Source organism: Magnolia sinica, chromosome 3 (assembly GCF_029962835.1).
Source record: "Magnolia sinica isolate HGM2019 chromosome 3, MsV1, whole genome shotgun sequence".
NCBI lineage: Eukaryota > Viridiplantae > Streptophyta > Magnoliopsida > Magnoliales > Magnoliaceae > Magnolia > Magnolia sinica.
In genome coordinates, this window is record NC_080575.1 from 87,089,119 (window position 1) to 87,110,774 (window position 21,656).

General features: G+C 43.5%; 1 long non-coding RNA gene across 1 annotated transcript; it reads left to right on the plus strand.

Moving 5' to 3' along the window:
- The first annotated feature begins 16,851 nt into the window (after positions 1 to 16,851).
- On the plus strand, positions 16,852 to 20,123 carry LOC131240145 (uncharacterized). Its single transcript, XR_009168636.1, has 2 exons — positions 16,852 to 17,050; positions 19,800 to 20,123. It is a non-coding gene; the product is annotated as an uncharacterized LOC131240145 (long non-coding RNA).
- Positions 20,124 to 21,656: the final 1,533 nt, after the last annotated feature.

Here is a 21,656-nt window from a genome sequence, read left to right on the forward strand (position 1 = left end):
TTACTTGGTAAATAATGATTACTCATTTACAAGGTAATTACAGTTGAACCAGAAAATCAAACAGGCGCTTTAGCTCCCGTGTCATGGTGGAAATTCTAGCATGCCTAACCATAAAGATTGCATGCGTTGGACATCAATACGCAGTGAACGGCTATTGGCCCGGCAAAGCTTGGAGCTAGTTCTCAATCCATATTTGGCTCTATCACGGCGGATCTTGATCCAAATCGCATGCTCCAATTTAATAATTAGGTTGGATCCCGTTAACCTGGATCCTCCACCCCTATAACTTGGCATTCCAGTTTGATACCCAAATTAAGGCTTATGAAAATGTGACAGGGTCTCATTAGAATATAGGTTGAGGTTGCTGGGCAGTGTTGTTGGGTTACAATAAAAAATGTGATGCCTTGTAGGCAAAGTGACAGGGTTGCACTAGAAAATGTGCATGATAGGGTTGCACTAGAAAATGTGATCAGGTTGTTAGATGGAGTTTTGCTAGAAAATGTGATAGAGTTGTAAGACAGTATGGTGGGGTTGCCCTAGAAAATGTTATGGAGTTGTTCAACAGTGTGATGTGATTGTACTCGAAAATGCCATGGAGTTGCCCTAGAAAATACAATGGCTTCTTTTTTTTTTAAAATATTAGATGTGATGGGGTTGTAGGCAGTGTAATGGGGTTTCACTTAAAAATGTGACGGTGTTGCTAGGTAGTGTAGTGGTGTGTCACTAGAATATGGATGGGGCTGCAGGCAATGTGATAGGGTTACAATATTAGAAAATCTGATGAGGTTGCTGGGCAAAGTGATGGGTTGCACTAGAAAATGTGATGAAGTTCTTCGACAGTGTGATGGGACTATGAAAAGTATGATGGAGATTCACTAGAAATGTGATGAGATTTCGCTTGAAAATATAATGGGGTGTTCGACAGTATTGTAATTGCACTAGAAAATGTGACGGGAGTTGCTGGGGCAGAGTGATCATGTTGCACTAGACAATGTGATGGGGTTGCTCTAGCAAATGCAATGGGATTACTGAGCAATGGGATAGTTTTTCACTTAAAAATGTGTTGGGATTGTCAAAAAGTATAGTGGAGTTTTACTAAAAACTATGACAAGATTGCTTGACAGTACGATAAGGTTATAATAGAAAATATGATGGGGTTGCCGGATAAAATATTTATACTAAAAAATCTGATAGGTTTTCAATAGTGTTGGGATTGCACCAAAAAATGTGATATGGTTGTTGGATGGTGTGATAATGTTACACTATAAAATGTAAAGGCATTGTTTGGCAGTGTGATAGGGTGGCACTGGAAAATGTGATGGGGCTGTTAGTCAATGTGATGGGGTTGCTCTAAAACATGTGATGAGCTTGTTAGTCAATGTGACCGGGGTTCTCTGACAGTGTGATCAGGGTTTCACTAGAAAACGTGATGGGGTTATCAGGCAATGTGGTGTGGTTTTAGTAAAAAATGTGAGGAACTAGAAAATATGATGGGATTACCAGGTAATGTGGTGAGATTTTATGAGAAAATGTGATGGGGGGTAGTGAGGCAATGTGATGGGATTTCACTAGAATATGTGTTGGGTTTGCCAGGCAATGTGGTAAGGTTTTGCAAGAAGATATGATAGGTTACTAGGCAGTGTGATGGGTTTCACCAAAAAATGCATGGGGATCCATAACCAATCTTGCGGGGATTTTATAAGAAAATGGGATGGTGTAGCAAAGCAATGTAATGAGGTTGGCAGAGTGATGGGCTGCACTAGAAATTGGGATGAGTTGGTAAGTAGTGTGATGAGGTTTCATTAGATATTGTGGTGGGATTTTATTAGAAAATGTAATGGGTTTGCCAAGCAAAGTGATGGAATTTCACTAGAAAATATGATAAGGTTTCCAAGCAGAATAATGGACTAATATTAGAAAATGTGATGGGGTTGCCAGCCAAGATGATGGAGTTACATTAGAAAATGTAACGGAGTCTTGAGGCAAAATGATGGGGTTGTTAAATAGTGTGATGGGATTTTACTGGATAATGAGATAAGGTTGCTAGGTAGTGTAATAAGGTTTTCACTAAAAAAAATGTGATGGATTACTAGGCATTGTGACGGGATTTCACGAAAAAAAGATGGAATTATTGGAATGTGATGAGTTTGCACTAAAAAAATATGCCAGGATCACCGATCAATGTGATGAGGCTGCACTAGAAAATGGGATAGGCTTAGTAGATAATGTAACGTTGTTATAATGGAAAATGTGAGAGTGCGTCTAAACAAGCCCTTAGCAGATGAGTGTTTATTTTTGCATAAAATGGTGGTCCTTTATTATTTTGAAGAGGCCATACAAGGCACAGTAATCTATAATAAACAAGGCCTAGACCCGAAGTGCTGAGTAAGAAGCGATTGTAAACCTAGATACTATCTTGATTAAACTATCTACTACTATTAATCCATGTTCCTTTTTAATTATGCATTGATTCATTGCATCATGGTCTAAAATAATTTGGCTCTATTTGTCATCTATGGTCAATTTACAAATTAACACCTTTGCTTGCACCAATAGGTATCTCCCATCCATAAGGTGCACCCTAGCAAGTTGAAGATACAATCAAAACTCCAAGAACTAGGTGGGCCACATGACTTGAATTTAGTAAGGAATATTTATGCTGTTTTCTTTGGTGGTGGCCCACCTAAATTTTGGATCAGCCTATTATTGGGGCCCACTTAAGGTTTAAAGTATCATCATAAACTGGCATGTATTCGATTGTACAGGGTGACAGTGGTTTATATATATGGTCCATGAAGGTTACAGCTGTACCAGGGCTGCATCAGTAGTAACTGATACACCGGTTTCAAACCTTGTGCTGGACGCATGGGTTCTCAAGATTGTTCAGATGGTCCACGTTAATTCAAATTAAACTGACTAAACTAACCAACCTCTGGAATTAAAATTAAATATCAAATTACCACCCATCAAATGTCCATAGATATGCCATGTAAAATATAATTTCACTTCATAATTTTTTAATTTTATATAGTGGTTTACCATTCATCTGCAGAGGGACCCACTCTTAATTGCCCTTTTGTCAAAAACTTCACCTTTATTTGGTCCTAACCAATGGGCCAATGTTGGGAAAACAGATAGCCTGTGATCAATGACATGCACCATCCATCATGTGGGCCCCACCATTGGTTGCTAATTCATCCTAAAAAATTACTTTGATTGGATGATTTTAACATGCTTCAGTGACTATAAAAATGTAAAAGCTACATTGATTACAATAAAAAAGGTTAATTTGGCACTGATAGAGACTGCCCATATCGTGGGAGGTCACCTTTGATCGTCCCTTCCTCTTGAATGACACGTCGACCTGAGAATCCTATCCATCTAATTAGACGATGGGAAATTGGACAATCCATTTTGATTATAATACATGTCCAACCACTAATCAAGATCGTCCATCATGTGCTATCCACTGACGCAGGGAAGAGCATCTAATGAAGAAGAAGAAGAAGATTAATGTCTTCAAAGTTATTAGAACCTTAAATCTACAAGAAGAGTTCTTGATTTCACAAAAAAATGAGAGTGGAAATTTGATTATTTTATTGAATAATTATTTGAAATGCTCCATTACATAACTTATATGAAAGACCCAAAATCTTATTAGAAGTCCCCATTTGAGTAGAATAGAAATTATTTGAAAAAAAAAAATCTCTCTAAAATAGAAATTCTAATTTGAATGGAATAGAAAATACCCAAATATTTTTGGCCTAATTACGAGCAACTTCCAAAAAAAAAAAAAAAAGGCATAAATTCTAAAACTACAAGAATAAATGATTTTTTTTTTTAATCTTCTAAAATTGCAATATTGAACCAAAGGGGCGTGTTTTCTAGTGAAACAGATGAATTTGGCTTACATAGCTGGCTAGTTGATATAGAGCGGGTCACGGACATTTTCATGGCCAAGATGGACTAGAGAAGGCCTGATCGGAGACGAAAGTGATTAGGACCATCATAACTTTAAGACAATCGTATCTCGCAAATCGGAATGAGTTTTTCAACATATCAGATATGATTTTGTGGTAGGAGAAGCTACTTTAACCAATCAACCCTGCTATGCTGAGTTGCCCACGCCGGATTTGCAAGATTCATCAGATTGACGGTTGAAAGTCCACTTTATCTTCATTTTTACTATAAATAGTAAGTTTTAGTTTGATCATAACTTTTGATCCTTTGAGTTTTAGGAATAGTGCCCAACATGAAAATGTCTTAGAAAAATTAAGAGAATAACGAGGTTAGGCCGAATTGGACACGTACTATTTTTTACTATTTATATTAAGTCACATTTTCAGGAGTCTGAGTCTAAAATTCCGCCCTAAGTTTTGAGTTCACTATTTAAAGGATTGTAACTTCAAATTTTTTTTAATTATAAAAATTATCATCAGTTAATTTATTTTTGAATTTATTAGAATTTATTTCTATTTTATCCCTTGTGGATTCGAGGAAACTCTATGAGGAATCCGGAGAACTCTGTGGATTTGGAGTAGTTATCCTCGAGGAAGATGGTGATCAACCTCATCACGTCCTTCCTTGCATCAATTGGTATCAAAGCGAGGACTCCCCTTGCGTTGATGGCAACTAATGACGGATTGGACCAAAATCCTATGGATGGTGATTTAGGGATTCATTATCTATGGAGAAGAATGTAAGATTTTCACAGGAGAGTCAGTTGACCATGCAAGGGTTGCAGGTAACCTTCAACTGTATTGTGGACGTGCCAAATTTGCCCCGAGTCCAAGGCGATACTCAACCGCCTATGATCGTTGTATGACATAACCCCGATTTTCGTAGAGCACTTTTGGAGGTGAATCGTAGGGCTACCCCATATGAGTCAAGCTTTAGCGACAAGGACATTGGTGTTGTTGTTGCCCGACGACCGGTCTATGGAAATGATCGACTAGATCATGCTGAAAGAGACTATCAAGGTAAGGCAGAACTCCCCAGTTTTAATGGCTTATTACGTATATAGGACTTGTTCGATTGGTTAGCTGAAATAGAATGATATTTTGATTACATGGACATACTAGAACATAAGATAGCGAATTTGGTAGTGTTAAAATTAAAATATAGTGATTCTGCATGGTGGGAGCAATTACAACTCTCACATGCCCGATAGAACAAGCCGCTCATCTGATTATGGTCGCTGATGAGACACCTTCTTTGGTCATGATTTCTCTCAAGTGATTATGAGAATGTATTGTTCCAATAATACCAAAATTATCGCTAGGGGAATCGACCCGTCATAGATTACATCGAAGAATTCCAGCAGTTGGAAACGCAGAATGACTTGTTGGAGACTGAATCGCAGAAAGTAGCAAAGTTCATACACAGTTTATGACCGACAATTCAGGATCGAGTTTAGATGCACCTGCTTGGGATCATGGATGAAGCAGTTTAGTTGGCAGGTAGGGCGGAAATGCAGCTTGTAAGAGTCCCTACTCGGCCTTATCTTTCGACTCGGCCCCCTATGACGGGTCCCAGATAGGATTCAATGTCGGTCAAAGGAAAGGAACTAGTAGGAAGGCGTCCTCAACCTCCTATAACAGTAAATTGTGACATGGGGAGTGGTCATCTAGGCCTCAGTGTGTGGCATCCACAACAACAGGTCTGAGTAATATTCCAAATTCTTATGGTCAGCCAAGGTCGAACAATTATTACTACTGTGACCAACCAGACCACTCATCAAACACCTACCCTCAACGCCCCACAACCCACTTGGCCATTAACGAAGAGGGCATTGAAAGTAAGGCAGCGGAAGAAAGCCTTATATTTGATGAATATGAATAAGCTGCTGAGGAAGGAGCAGGTGACGAAGAATGGTTGGCTGAGGATCATGGCGAATCCTTGATTGCGAGACAATTATTGTACACTCCAAGGAAGGAGGTGCACCGTGCAGCTGCACAATATATTCCGTATGTAGTGTACCGTTAACGGAAAGGTTTGTAATATAATCATAGACAATGGAAGTAGCGAGAACATCATCTCGAAGGTGATGGTGGACAAGTTGCGGCTACCTATGACAATGCATCATATCCCTTTACTTGATTGACTAGATAAAAAAGGTGAACGAGACCAAGGTAATTTAACAATGCACCATCTCATTTTCAATTAGTAAAAATTATAAAGATCAAATACTTTATGATATGGCTGACATTGAAGCATGTCATATGTTACTCGGTCGACTATAACAATCAGACTGTGATTCGACCCGCTGAGGATGAGATAATGTTTACGACTTCGTTATGGACGGTCGAAAGACGATCCTTGTCTGTAAGGCCCGTGTCCTAGTCAGTATCATTCCGTTGGCATCCGCGGTCCTTTTGGTCGAATTTCGGCAATCCTCGACCTATGTCCGATGTTTACCCTCGAATCTAAGCCGGGTCCCGCACACTGACGTCGGCTAGATCCGAAACTTGTATCATAGCGACAGCGCCGTCGCCGCGGTTCCAATGCCGCGACTTGCGCACCGAACCGATACCCAGGCCAGGAGATGTGGGCTTGCGTTCATTCCAAAGAAACGCCGTGCGTTGTGAATATCGAGGGAATCTCTACTATATATCCCATCAATCAATGTCAAGTACAAGCCATACTCCAAGTACAACAACCCATCCCCACCTTTTCAAAAGTTCACTCTCTCTCTCCACCTCACCATTTCCTTTTACAATTTTCAAACTCACCCATACCTCTTTTACAAATATTTCAAACTAAACCATACCCTCCCATCGCCTTCCTTACATCATCCCATCCATATCACTCCCATCACCTCACTCTCTCTCTCATTTCTCAAATCTCCCAAGCAACAACATTCCATACGGCCAAGCTTCTCTCTCCCAAGCTAAGTGTGGCCCACCCTCTTAACTCTCATCCTCACCATCAAAAGTCCATCAACCTCCATCAAAAGGCAAGGTAAGGAGCTAAGGAGGCTAAGGGACCAAGAAGAAGACCAATAGGTGGGTGATCTACCGTTGTTTTCAATTTTAAGGGCCACTTATTGTGGGACCCACTTGATGTATGTGTTGTATTAATGGAGGGCCCATAGTGGCGGGGTCACGTGATGATGAAAGAGGGTATCGCAGTAGACCCCTCGAAGGTTGAGGCAGTGCGTCAGTGGGATCAGCCCACGACTGCGTCTGAGATCCGCAGTTTCCTTAGTTTAGCGGGATACCATCGACATTTCATTGAGGGCTTCTCCCGTATTGTGGCCCCGTTGACCAGGTTGACTCGGAAGGGCGTAGAGTTTATTTGGAGTGATGCCCGTGAACGAGCATTTATGGAGTTGAAGAACCGTCTGACGTCCGCTCCTGTCCTCACTCTTCCCTCTGGGAGTGATGGATTTGTTGTATTTACCGATGCTTCGCGTATTGGTTTAAGTGCTGTCCTGATGCAGCACAGCAGGCCTGTAGCCTTCGCGTCTCGTCAGCTCAAGGTCCATGACCTGAACTACCCCACGCATAATTTGGAGCTGGCAGCAGTTGTCTTCGCACTGAAAGTGTGGAGACACTATCTCTATGGGGTTATGTTCGAGCTCTTCTCTGACCACAAGAGCTTAAAGTATCTATTCTCTCAATCTGAGCTAAACATGAGACAGAGACGCTGGATGGAGCTTCTGAAGAACTATGATTTTGACCTCCAGTACCACCCAGGCAAGGTGAATGTGGTAGCAGATGCCCTCAGCCGTCAGCCACGAGGCCTGATGGCACATATGATGATTCAAGAATGGAGGATGCTCGAGGATATAACAGAGTACGACTTTGATTTTGGTCTACAGTCTTCTATCGTTCAGCTATCAAGCCTATCGATTCAACCCTCTCTTGTCGCAAGGGTAATCGAGGCTCAGTAGATAGATGAGTCGTTACAGGATTATCGAGCAGAGGCAACATCTGAGAGTCAGACAGATTGGCAAATTGGTTCTGATGGTGGACTTCACTTCAGAGGCCGATTGTGTGTCCCGGATATTCCTGAGTTGCACAGAGATCTTATGACTGAGGCACATTGATCTCGATTTTTTATCCACCTTGGCTCGACGAAGATGTATCATGATATGAGGAGATAGTATTTTTGGGCGGGGATGAAGCGCCAGATTGTCAGTTTCGTGGCCAACTGTGACACATGCCAACGTGTCAAGGCCGATCATCAGAGACCCCCTGGTTTATTACAGCCGTTGAGCGTCCCGACGTGGAAGTGGGAGCACGTATCTACAGACTTTATTATAGGTTTGCCGAGGACTCAGTGCGGTCATTACGCCATCTAGGTTGTCGTGGATCGTCTGACGAAGTCGGCACATTTTCTTTCGATTCGTGCGACTTGGCCTTTGGACCGGCTTGCGAGGTTATTCATTGAGGAGATTATGAGACTGCAGGCGTACCAGTCTCGATCAATTCTGACCGAGACCCGAGGTTCACGTCTCAGTTCTGGAGGAGCTTTCAGAGAGCTATGGGCATTGATTTGCAGCTCAGCACCACGTATCATCCGCAGACCGATGACTAGACCGAGAGGGTCAACCAGATCCTTGAGGATATGCTTCGGGCCTGCGTGATTGACTTCGGGGGTAACTGGGATGAGTATCTACGATTGGTTAAGTTTACATACAACAACAACTATCAGGCGACCATTGGTATGACTCCTTTTGAGGCATTATATGGCAGACCATGCAGATCTTCGAGTTGTTGGACCGAGGTTGGAGAGCGGCGTCTCCTAGGTCCCGAGCATGTGCAGCAGACGTCAGAGGTTATCAATATCATCAGGTAGAGGATGCGCACAGCTCAGAGCCGGCAGAAGAGTTTTGCTGATCGCCTGCGTCGTTTCTTAGAGTTTGATGTAAGAGACCACGTGTATCTCAAGGTCTCGCCCATGAAGGGCGTAGTTCGATTTGGAGTGAAGGGCAAGCTTGCCCCGAGATTCATAGGACCCTTTGAGATCACTGAGCGCATTGGTGTCATGGCTTATCGGCTTTCCTTACCATCTCAGTTGTTAGCGTCCACAATATTTTTCACATCTCTATGTTGAGGAAGTGTGGGTCAGACATAGTTCTTGTTATCGATTGATAGCCGTTGGAGGTTCGTGAGGACGCTTCTTACATTGAGCAGTCAGTTCGTATCCTCAATCGGAAGGATCAGGTCCTCCGAACCAAGGTCATCCCCTTGGTGAAGGTTCAGTGGGGTCACCATTCTGTTGATGAGGCATCTTGGGAGCGCGAGGCCGAGATATGAGAGAGTTATCCCCATCTCTTTGATGATTGATTACATGTTATATATTGTATGATGTCTTCGATTTTATATGATGATGCTATATTTCCTCATCCTTATGAGTTATGCTTACTTGCAATGATTGTGTAAATTTTAAGGATGAAATTTTTATTTGGAGGGGAGAGTTGTAATGCCCGTGTCCTAGTATGTACCGTTCCGTTGGCTTCCGCGGTCCTTTCGGTCGAATTTCGACAATCCTCGACCTGTGTCTTACGTTTACGCGCGAACCTAAGCCGGGTCCCGCACACCGACGTCGGCTCGATCCGAAACTTGTATCATAGCGACTACGCCGTCGCCGCGGTTCCAACGCTGCGACTTGCACACCGAACCGATACCCAGGCCAGGAGATGTGGGCCTGCGTTCATTCCGAAGAAACGCCGCGTGTTGTGAATATCGAGGGAATGTTTACGATATGTCCCATTAATCAATGTCAAGTACAAGCCATACTCTAAGTACAACAACCCATCCCCACATTTTCAAAAGTCCACTCTCTCTCTCCACCTCACCATTCCCTTTTACAATTTTCAAACTCACCCATACCTCTTTTACAAATATTTCAAACTAAACCATACCCTCCCATCCCTTCCTTACATCATCCCATCCATATCACTCCCATCACCTCACTCTCTCTCTCATTTCTCAAATCTCCCAAGCAACAACATTCCATACGTCCAAGCTTCTCTCTCCCAAGCCAAGTGTGGCCCACCCTCTCAACTCTCATCCTCACCATCAAAAGTTTATCAACCTCCATCAAAAGGCAAGGCAAGGAGCTAAAGAGGCTAAGGGACCAAGAAGAAGACTGATAGGTGGGTGATCTACCGTTGTTTTCTATTTTAAGGGCCACTTGTTATGGGACCCACATGATGTATGTGTTGTATCAATGGAGGGCCCATAGTGGCGGGGTCCCTCCTCTCTATCACCGTATATATATATATATATATCTCTCTCTCTCTCTCTCTCTCTCTCTCTCTCTTTCTTTCCTCTCCCTAGAATGAAGTGGGCCCCACCAAATCATGTTAAATCCACTCCATTCATCAACGGTGAGGCCCACCACATTTTAGGCAAAATCCACCATCCGGTGGGAAGTCCCACATGTAGATATATATATACACAATATATTATATTTATATTATGCTTATATATAAATATACATACATATATATATAGTTGGTGGGCCACGTCCATGTGGGACCCACCACAAGGCATGTGTTTATCCACGCCGTCCAGCGTCCTTGGACGCTGGACGGGCGTGGCTAATATGGAGTGTGTATACTGACATGGATGTGTACTAACGGCTAATAAAAAAAAACATTTAGCCTTTTTTTTTTGTCAGGCCCCACCTTGATGAATGTTTATAATCCAAGCCATCCATCCTCTTCCTCAGGTCATTTTAGGCGTTGAGCCAAAATTTGAGGCCAATCTGATCATCGGGCGGACCATAGTATAGCAAATAGTGTTTCTACCATTGAAATACCGCCGGATATTTCGGCATGCCAAAACCTGTCCAATATTGGACTTGTTGTGGGATTATATCGAACCACAGGGACGAATGGCTGGGTTGGATTTGTCCGAGGTGGGCCCTACCTACCAAAAACCACCGGATTTTAGTTTTTTTAAAAAAAGGTAAAATAGCAGCAGCGTTGCTGCCAGAAGATGTAGGCAATGCCTACGGTTGTGTGGGCGGGTGGACGGACGAGCTAGCCCTCACGACCCTAGTTGTGGGTCCCACCGTGATGCGTTTCGAACATCAACACTGTGCATTTGATGGGTCCCCTCGGACCAGGAGGCAGCCCCAAAAATCAGTTGTATACGGAACTCAGGTGAGCCACACCATCTAAAATCATGTGAAGACATGCCTGAAACATATAAAATCACTTGGTGGGGCCTACCTGAAATTTGGATGCGGCTGAAACTTGGCCTGAACCCTCAGCCAAGTGGGACACACATAATGGGTAGGCTGGATTTGCGAACCACATTACAGTGGGCCCCTAACCGTGACCCTATGAACAGTTTAGGTGGCAAATAAACATTTCAGTGGACCCCCGTTTTCCCAAGTCCACGTGACCTTTTAAATAAATTGGATGTCAGATAAATATCACGGTGGGCCCCATGTATACGTTGGATGGCAAATACATATCACGGTGGGCCCAGGTCCACGTGACCATATGAACAGATTGGATGCAAATAAATATTATGGTGGGCCCCCAGGCCTGCATGACCCTATCAATAGATTGGGTGGAAAATAAACATTTTAGTGAGCCCTAGGTCCTTGTGACCTCATCAACAGGTTGGGTGGAAAATAAACATTATGGTGAGCCCCACTTATGTATGTACTGTGTCCACACCTCTCATCAGTGTGGACCTTCACCATGAAGTATGTGATTTATCTATGCCTTCCATCCCTATGGGACCTACCATGATGCATGAGTTTCATCCAAACTGTTCAACCATTTTGGAGATTATTTTAAGGCCATGTGCTGAGGCCCATCTTGGTGTATTCGTGGGCTGTCCATTGAGGCCCACTTTGATTTGTATAAGGCCATTTGTCGAGGCCCATATTAATGTATTTGTGGCCGCCCACTAAGGCCTATTTTGATATATATGAGACCATGGTTTGAGGCCCATTTGATGTACTGGAGGCCTATGGGTCAAGGCCCAATAGGACGTACATAAGGCCCATTATAGTGTGATTCCACCATGGTATATGTGTCGACCTTTATAGCGGGTTATGCTTTGGGAGTAATGATGGTTTGATGTCCACATTGCAAGGATGATGTTGGTTAAATGTCCGCATTGTCACTCTCCCTAGGGCCCTTTGATAAGCCCATACCTGTAATGTGTAGGCCGTCTAGGCCCATCTTCGTTTTGATCAGAGCCCATCACCACATAACATGTTTAGTATAGATCCATGATTCATGATCATACGCATCATATGTATGCCTGATATGAGAAGTGACTGATCATAGCATATGCCTTTGGGTAGATCGTTTATGGGCTCCTTGATAGGCGAAGTCGCCCCACATGAGCGCTCAGTATGCGCAAGATTGTTGCATGTCTGATAGTATGATTCATGCACTTGCATTAGTGTGATTGTGATTACTATATGCCCTAGTGACATCAGGGCCATAGCCTCCACAGACACATTATGGGTGGTTGGATTGGATACCGAAAATATTGTTACTAAGCATTGGGGCGCCATAGATGTCCCTAGGCGAAAATTTCTAAACCCGATGGTACCAGAGGATGACTCCAACGTCGAGACCGAGTGGATATATGAGTGCATGAGGGCCGAATACCCAGAGGCCGCGACTCCCACTGTGTCGTGGTCAGTTGGAAAAGGGGTGTGGCCTTACTCGCCCGAGGGTAGGGGGCAATACTAGGCTGAGTTTGACCAGCTTGTGAATGGGTCCGCTATCGACGTGCCGGATAGGTATTAGCAGACTATTGGCCAGACGGATAGTGAGATTTCTTATGCTCACTTGGACTGTGCGGCTAGGAGAGCGGAGTGCCACTTGGAGTGTACTAAACCCCGGTGATTATCCAGACTGAGAACGTACTGATTTGATGCTCTAGAGAGGAGCTGCATTGATATGTGGATGTGGATTGACATGCTTGACTTGCATTATGCATGGCATGGCCTTGATATGGCCGATAGCATTTATATTATGCACCGCATAGCCTTGGTACGGCTGATCGCATTCATGTACTCATCAGCATGACTCCGCATTACTCTGACCTTACATTCTGAGCACGCTTATATTGCGCACACACTTACACCACCCTCTAATCTTTCTATAAGCTTATGCACGATTGATGCATGCAGGCGACGCCAGGACGCAGTCGCAGCCATAGTCTCGCTGCAGTTGGAGCGTGTAGTCGAGCTTCTGAAGTTTTGTTACTTTCGTTATATTGTATTTCCCTTTCATAAGCACTGTATTCAAAAGTTTTTGATCATAGTGGATTTTGTGATGGCATTTTTATGGTTATTGTTCGTGGGTTATGCTTATGGTTATGCTCTTTATGAATTAAATTGATATTAGAAATCCTCCTTGTAGGATCCCATGATCGGAACCTGGTAAATGGGTGCCGGGAGTAGAGAATGGGGTTCTACGGAGGCTGTTGGTGCCGGATTAGGCAATCGAAAATTTTGTGAGCCCGGTTTCCGAGTTCGGGGCGTGACATTGTCCCTATGACACCAGAGAACCACCCTGAAGTTTCTAAAGTAGATGAGAGCTCCCTCCTCACCATTCAGGATTTTATGGAGAAAGTCGGCGAGGTGTACATTATGGTGGTAAAGGGCAAGGAATCAGAGTATTTAAAGATCCCTCCAAGTTTAAGGCTGTTGCTGAATGAATTCAAAGAAATCTAGCTCAAAGAATTACCTAATGGATTGCCTCCTTACGGGACATTCAACATTACATAAAACTCGTCCCTGGGGCTAGCTTGCTCAATCGGCCTCATTATCGGATGAGTCCGAAAGAGTCAGAGATACGTACTGAAGGGGCAGGTGGAGGAATTGATCCATAAGGGTCTTATGAGAGAGAGCATGGGCCCATGTGCCATGCTAGCGTTGTTAACACCTAAGAAAGATGGAGCTAGCGCATGTGTGTTGAAAGTCGGGTGATTAATAAGATTACCATTAAATATCGGTTTCCGATACTGAGGTTGGATGATATGCTTGATATGCTAGAAAGTGCCAATGTGTTCTTTAAACTCAATCTGAGGAGCAGATATTAACATATTCATATTTGGCCTGGTGATAAGTGAAAAATGACATTCAAGACCAAGGAAGGGTTTTATGAGTGCCTAGTCATGCCTTTCAATCTATCGAACGCACCAAGCACTTTTATGCATATGATGAATTAAGTGCTGAAGCCGTTCATTGACTGGTTTGTGGTAGTATATTTTGATGACATCCTAATATATATCCAAGGTGAGACGTAGCATATGGAACATCTCAGGCATGTGTTACAGGTCCTGACAGTTAATAAGTTATACCTCAACTTGAAGAAGTGCAGTTTTTTAATAGACAACCTGTTGTTCTTATGATTTGTTGTGACGTTCACGGGCATCCGTGTGGATGATGAAAATGTGTAAGCCACCAGGGAATGGCCGATCTTGACGAACATTCATGAAGTGAGGAGTTTCAACGGGTCGACGACCTTCTATCATTGATTTGTGTGAAATTTCATTAATATAGTCGCACCCATTACAGATTGCATGAGAAAAGACCCGTTTTATTGGACTAATGACACTGACAAGAGCTTTACTGAAATCAAGCATCAATTGTCCACACTGCGGTGTTGGTTCTTCCCAGTTTCGACAAGGTGTTTAAGGTTTAGTATGATGCCTCATATGTCGAAATTGGAGGAGTCTTATCACAGGAAGGCAGGCCGGTAGCCTTTTACAGCGAGAAGCTCATCGAAGCTCAAAAGAAGTGGTCGACTGTAACACCCCGTACCTCTGGTACACGGGTGTTACCACTTAAAACGACATTAGTGAAAGGCGGGATCGACTAACTAAGTAACTTAAGTAAATCATGTGCATGATAGAACCCTCTGTCAGCACTGATACCACCCACCATGATCCCTGGAAGCTCGGGCTGCACTTCACACCAGCTAAGGAGGTAAGCATGATCGAATGACTTAAGTCCAATCAATTTCTAAATCAACTAGTGATAGCAATATTCTGAAAAATTAATCCATGAAAGTGAGTGGGTAGCCTACGAAGTACCACCGTGCTACAAAAACATATTTGACTGTTGAAAACAAGTTTCAAGCTCATCTGACCGTCAGATCGCATCATATGGGCCAAATACAGTCCAAAGAAGTGTGTGACTGTCCACCTAGGCATCACCATCAGCCCAAAGCAGGCCGGGACCTCCAAATGGGCCCCCCAAAGTGTGTGGATGGGATGAATCTAAGGTGACCATCGCAACAGACCCCATACACAGTGCATGTGCACTACAAAATTACCTTGTGCAAGGTGCACCGGACCACAACTAGTGGTCAAACGGCCTTTGACAGATCCATTTGCGAAAAAGAGTGGAAATTCCCCTTGCCAAATTGCAAATTTAAACTGATAGACTTCGGAGTCCAAAGTGGACCACCCTGGCCACTTTCCAGACGATCCAAACCATCCATTACGCTCGTAGTAGCCCACTGGACAAAAAGATATTGGGTCTTTGACCCTTGCATTGAAACAACGAAGATAAGCCCCAACCGTCCATTTCCTTCACATGGGGCTGAGATTCAATGAGAGGGACCATCAAGAGGCTTGTTGGGCAAGCTAACATCCTATGGACCAAAGGGTTACAACCCTCCCCTTTTCCAGCTGAGAGCACTCCACTCACAGCCCCAAAAATGGCTAGACAACTAAGAAGGAAGAAAAAGAAGATTTCCTTCTTTTGGATAGTGGAGGCTGTCACACTTGTGATCGTCCGATGGGCCACGTGGATTCATCACAGCCCTCCTACATGGAAGTTACGAGATGAGATGGAAGCTTTTCTTATCTCATGAGAATGAGGAGTGAAATGGAGAAAATCTCGTGAGATAGAGCAAGATCTCATCTGGGATCCAAAAAGTGGGCCTTATACCGCTTATGGGACCCATCCAGACCAATCAAACGGTCTGGATTTTCCTGATAACCCTTAGATAAAAATCCACCATTGTTGGGTGGATCATCTTCCTCAAAAACCCACCCAACCACAAACTCCAGATGGGCCCCACTAGGCCTAGATATTGTAGTTATATGTAGCCCTGGATGCCACCAATGCATCCCCAAACGTGGATGGGCCCCATGCGCGGCTAGCATCCGATCCCAACCGTGTGTATGGAGAGCTTCTCTCAACCGTCGGATACACCTCTCCTAGCCTATAAAAGGGAGGCTCAGCTCTGCCAAATTTCAACAGAAAGAAAGAAAAAGGAGGGAGAGAAATAAAGGAAAGGAAGAGAGAGAAGAGAGAAAGAAAAGAGAGTGAGAGAGAGTGGAGGCGTGAGCACATCCGTCCGGCCAGGTAAACGGCCCAGCCTCTGTCTTTTTCTTCTTCCATTTTCTTCTTTGTATGAATAACATTCATGTTGGTGGCCACGTTTTGGGCCAGAAAGTTGGCCATAGGGGCGCTTTGACAGGACCAAAAACAAGCTCTATTTGAGACCCTGTCATGAGCTGGGAACCGGTCTTCATCAGGCCTGGATTTGGGCTGCTAGCAGTCCCTTATTTAGGTCTCGCAACGGACTAAAAACGGGCCGTTTTTGGACTGAAAACTTGGCAGAAAAAGAGCCTCTGCCTGGGCTCTAAATCAGGCTGAAAACGGCCTATGAATGGGCCCTGATTTGGGTCAGATTTCAAGGCCCAAATGGACGGTCCAAGAAGCTGGAACTAAGTCCCAACTGGACCAAGAAAACAGCATCCAGCTGCTGCATACAACCAGCTGAAAGATTTCCTGAAAACAAAATACAACAATTGGCCTAGATATTGTACTGATAGGTAGCCCTGGATGTCACCAATGCATCCCCAAACGTGGATGGGCCCCATGCGCGGCTAGCATCCGATCCCAACCGTGTGTATGGAGAGCTTCTCTCAACCGTCGGATACACCTCTCCTAGCCTATAAAAGGAAGGCTCAGCTCTCCCAAATTTCAACAGAAAGAAAGGAAAAGGAGGGAGAGAAATAAAGGAAAGGAAGAGAGAGAAGAGAGAAAGAAAAGAGAGTGAGAGAGAGTGGAGGCGTGAGCACATCCGTCCGGCCAGGTAAACGGTCCAGCCTCTGTCTTTTTCTTCTTCAATTTTCTTCTTTGTATGAATAACATTCTTGTTGGTGGCCACGTTTTGGGCCAGAAAGTTGGCCATAGGGGCGCTTTGACAGGACCAAAAACAAGCTCTATTTGAGACCCTGTCATGAGCTGGGAACCGGTCTTCATCAGGCCTGGATTTGGGCTGCTAGCAGTCCCTTATTTAGGTCTCGCAACGGACTAAAAACGGGCCGTTTTTGGACTGAAAACTTGGCAGAAAAAGAGCCTCTGCCTGGGCTCTAAATCAGGCTGAAAACGGCCTATGAATGGGCCCTGATTTGGGTCAGATTTCAAGGCTCAAATGGACCGTCCAAGAAGCTGGAACTAAGTCCCAACTGGACCAAGAAAACAGCATCCAGCTGCTGCATACAACCAGCTGAAAGATTTCCTGAAAAACAACCTGTTAAGTGGCTGATTTTCAGCTTGAAAATAGCTGAAAATACAACCCAACGTTAGCTGATTTAGCAGCCTGATAACAGCTGATTAGTCTGCTTGCAAATGGCTGATATTTTCAGCTTGAATACAAGGGAAAATCAGCTTGAAAAACGGCTGAAAATCGGCCCGAAAGTGGCCTCCAAACAACCCTCATTTCAAGCTGCAAAACGCCCTTGGTAGGACGTGTTGCCAGCCTGCAAAAACTGGTCCAAAATGGTGGGCCATATCCAGACCATTATGGGCCGTGATCCAGGCCAAAACCAAGCCTCCATCAGGCCTTGCAAACAGCCTGAAACCCAGCAATTTCCCAGGCCAAAGCTGGGCCCTTAAATGGGCTGAAATAGGACGACCCAGAAAAATGGACCTCTATGTGGGCTGCACACTGCAGCGGGTGGGCTGCACCTTATAAAATCAAGCAGGCCGCACCATGCAAATGTATGGGCCGTACCATGAAGATTCAGGTGGGCCGCACCATGCAAGTGTGTGGGCCGCACCAAATATCAGAGTGGACCGCACCTGGCCAGTGGGCCGCACCACAGGAAGTTCTGTGGGCCACACTAAAAAAAATTAGGTGGGCCATTCCATGCACCAGAGTGGACTTCAGCTTCCTATAGTGTGGTCTAATGATATTTGAATCTATTTCATTCTTGGGCCCATTGCCATCAACAGGGTGGCTAACCAGGTCAACTGTCCTAAAAAATATACAGTACACTTAATCTTACAAACACTTCTTAGTAATTAAAAATTTTGAGCACTTAGTAGAGCGTGTATGAAGTGCATGTCATAAAAGCATTACTCCTTCCTCACATGTGCAAAACTGCAAATACATAGATCAAGATCCACTGGACAAAAGATGGAAAGACTTTGTTTTTAGAATGGATAGTAACATGTGCAAGAGACATCATTTCATAGCTGGTGAAATTCCACTAGCGTGAGATTGTGGGGGTGTGTGTGCGTGTTAAAAAAGAAAAAAGTAAAAAAGAGACATCATTTCATAATATTCCCAGGCTGTTCCTTTTCTGGTGTTGGGCCGGTAGACGCTCATGAGGACTTGGATCGAGTGGCACGCTACGCATCGTTTGGTGATGATTTTCTTCCTCTCGAGCTTTCCATATCTAAACTAGATTAGGAGTAGTCTTTTATAATAGTTGTAAATAATCTCATAGGAGTGAATGATCATCCAACCTGTTTAATTGGATATTTGCCTCATAGTCTAGATACTATTGGTCGCCAATTGCATGCATGCTTTTAAAATGGGTCAAATCCTTAATGTATATTATCATGTGACCAATCTATTGTATGCTCCTGGAACCTGTTAAATCACTAATTAGTTTATCTTAAACACATGATTTGGATTTTCTAGAATACTTGATTTGTCTAATTGAGATGCATACTTTAGAATTTGGTAAGTTAGGATTATATGATTCCTGAACTGCTTGCATACATGAGTTTTATTTCATTTATTAAAGAATGTTTGAAATCTCTATAAGATTGTATTGGTTGTAAGACACACATTATTGAAATCTCTCTCTATGGAAACTCCTATTTAAAGAGAGTCCAAGCTTAGGGTGTAATGGAACGGATCGCGATGGAGATAGGCCCTCAGCACGGGGGTTATGATTAGTGGCAAGTGATTATGGGAACCACCATCTATGGAGTGATTCCACTTACCTGACTATGGAGTGAACCACACCATGTTTTACCCACCACTGTTTACTTGCTTTGATCCATACATACCGTATCACTTTGATCGTTGAATTTAATGATTTATATATTTCATTCCTAGTCAGCATACGGTGGTAGCTCCTTAACATTGGGAGTTGATTGGCCACGTGTTGATGGGTTCTATACACATCCTAAGGCGGTAGCCTTATGATCCAGGGATGGTGGTATGAGACCTATGCCTGAGCTTTCGGCCTACGCTGGCAACTAGCTCCCGTATTAACCTTTGAACCTATTTAAATTGGTTGATTGTAACTGGACTAATAATGATTTAGCTAATCATGCATACATGGCATAGACCAGCGTCTATCGCTAACGTACTAATATACGATAGGCAGTCGTTACGCCGCACTTAGTATGCTTCGCTGACAACTAGCCTCTGTCCGACTGGATGTCCTTCCCAGGTCGATGATTGCATGAGTGACGAGCCCAACTTCTGCATGGATGTGCATCCCCGGGGCGATGACTGCATTTACGTATCCATGCACCTAATAAGACTGCATTTGCTATGTTTTGGATTGCCTGTATGTTTTATACTATTTTTTATCTAGGGCGGCAGTGTGTAATCTTGAGGAGAGATCATACTGAGCTGGCCACTCATTTATCAATGTTCAACTGTACAGATGAGACCGGTACAGGTGTTGAAGAGCGCAGAGTGGACCTGGAACCTATTACCGCTGAGGAGTACTACAACGAGGAGTCCCAATAGGAGGCGGCTGCCTACCTTGGCTTAAACCAATACTTTAGTTATCATGGTTACTTTTTGGACAATTACATTTCTTTATTTTTTTGGAATTTTGTATATGGCCCCAGCTGAGTGGCCTTGAATATTCATTTGACTTGGGATATATCTAAGCTACGCTTGTTTTCACAAATCGCACTTTGATAAATTATCTATTCTGACCACTAATTAACATCGGATTTTCGAGGATGGGTCGAGTACTCGGGTTCTCGAAAACCGGGGTGTTACATCGACATATAAGCTTGAGCTGTTCACAGTTGTTTAAGCGTTGTGACATTGGCAGCATTATCTTATTCATAAAGAGTTTGTTCTATACACTGACCATCAAGCCTTAAAGTTTATTAATAGTCAGGCTAATGTGAATCGTGTGCATGCTAGATGGATTGCATTTTTGCAGGAATTCATGATCAGTCTGAAGCACAAGTCAGGGTAGCAGAACAAGGTGGCTGATGCACTTAGCCACCATGCATCATTAGTTATTACGATGAGCAATGAGGTGGTTGATTTTGATTGTCTCAAAGAGCTATATACCGACGATGAGGAATTCAAGGATGCATGGATGAGGTGCCAAAAGGGTCATCCCAGTGACTTATATATGCAAGATAGTTTTATCTTCAAAGGGAATCAACTGTGCATCCCCTAAAGTTCTCTAAGGGAGCAAATTCTTTAAGAGCTACATAATGTGGCCTTGGCGAACACCTTGTGCGAGACTAGACACAAGATCTTGTTGAAGATTGGTATTACTGGCCACAATTGGTACGTGATGTGGGTAAAATAGTATAGCGCTGTCATGTTTGTCAGACCTCTAATGGACAGTCTCTAAATACGGCCTTTATACCTCGTTACCTATGCCTGATGACCCTTGGGAGGACTTATCTATAGACTTCATGTTTGGTCTCCCACAGACATAATGCATCATATATTCAGTGTTCTTGGTGGTAGATTGTTTCTCGAAAATGCTGCACTTTATCCGATGTAAGAAGACCCTCGATGCAACACATGTCGTGAACCTATTCTTCAGAGATGCCATGTAGCTATACGGAGTTCCCAAGACCATTACTTTTGACCGTGACACGAAATTCGTTAGCCACTTCTGGCGGACTTTATGGAATCAGTTCGATATGTAACTTTAGTTCAGTAGTCCCTACCACTCACAGACCGATGGGTAGACTGAAGTTGTGAATCGCACGTTGGGAAACTTCATTTGGTGTATTTTTGGTGATAAATCGAAGCAATGAGGTTTGACCTTGTCTCAAGCAGAGTTTGTATTTAACAACATGGTGAATCACTATATAGGAAAGTCCCCATTCCAAATTGTTTATGGTCGAATGCCACGTCACACACTTGACTTGGTCCCTTTGCCCAAGCTCCAAGGCATGAGCATTGCAATAAAACATATGGCGGACCGAATCGTTGGCATTCATGACGATGTGCAAGCCAAGTTGCATGCCTCAAATGACAAGTACAAGGAGCAAGTTGACAAGCATTAGTGACAAAAAGTATTCGAGGTGGGCGACCATGTTATGGTCAATCTATGCAAGGAGAGATTTTTGACCGGGACCTACAATCAATTGAAGAATAAAAATATTAGACTGGTACCGATCCGCCGAAAGATTAACGGCAACACTTACATTGTTGATCTTCCAGATGACATGAAGATCTCGCA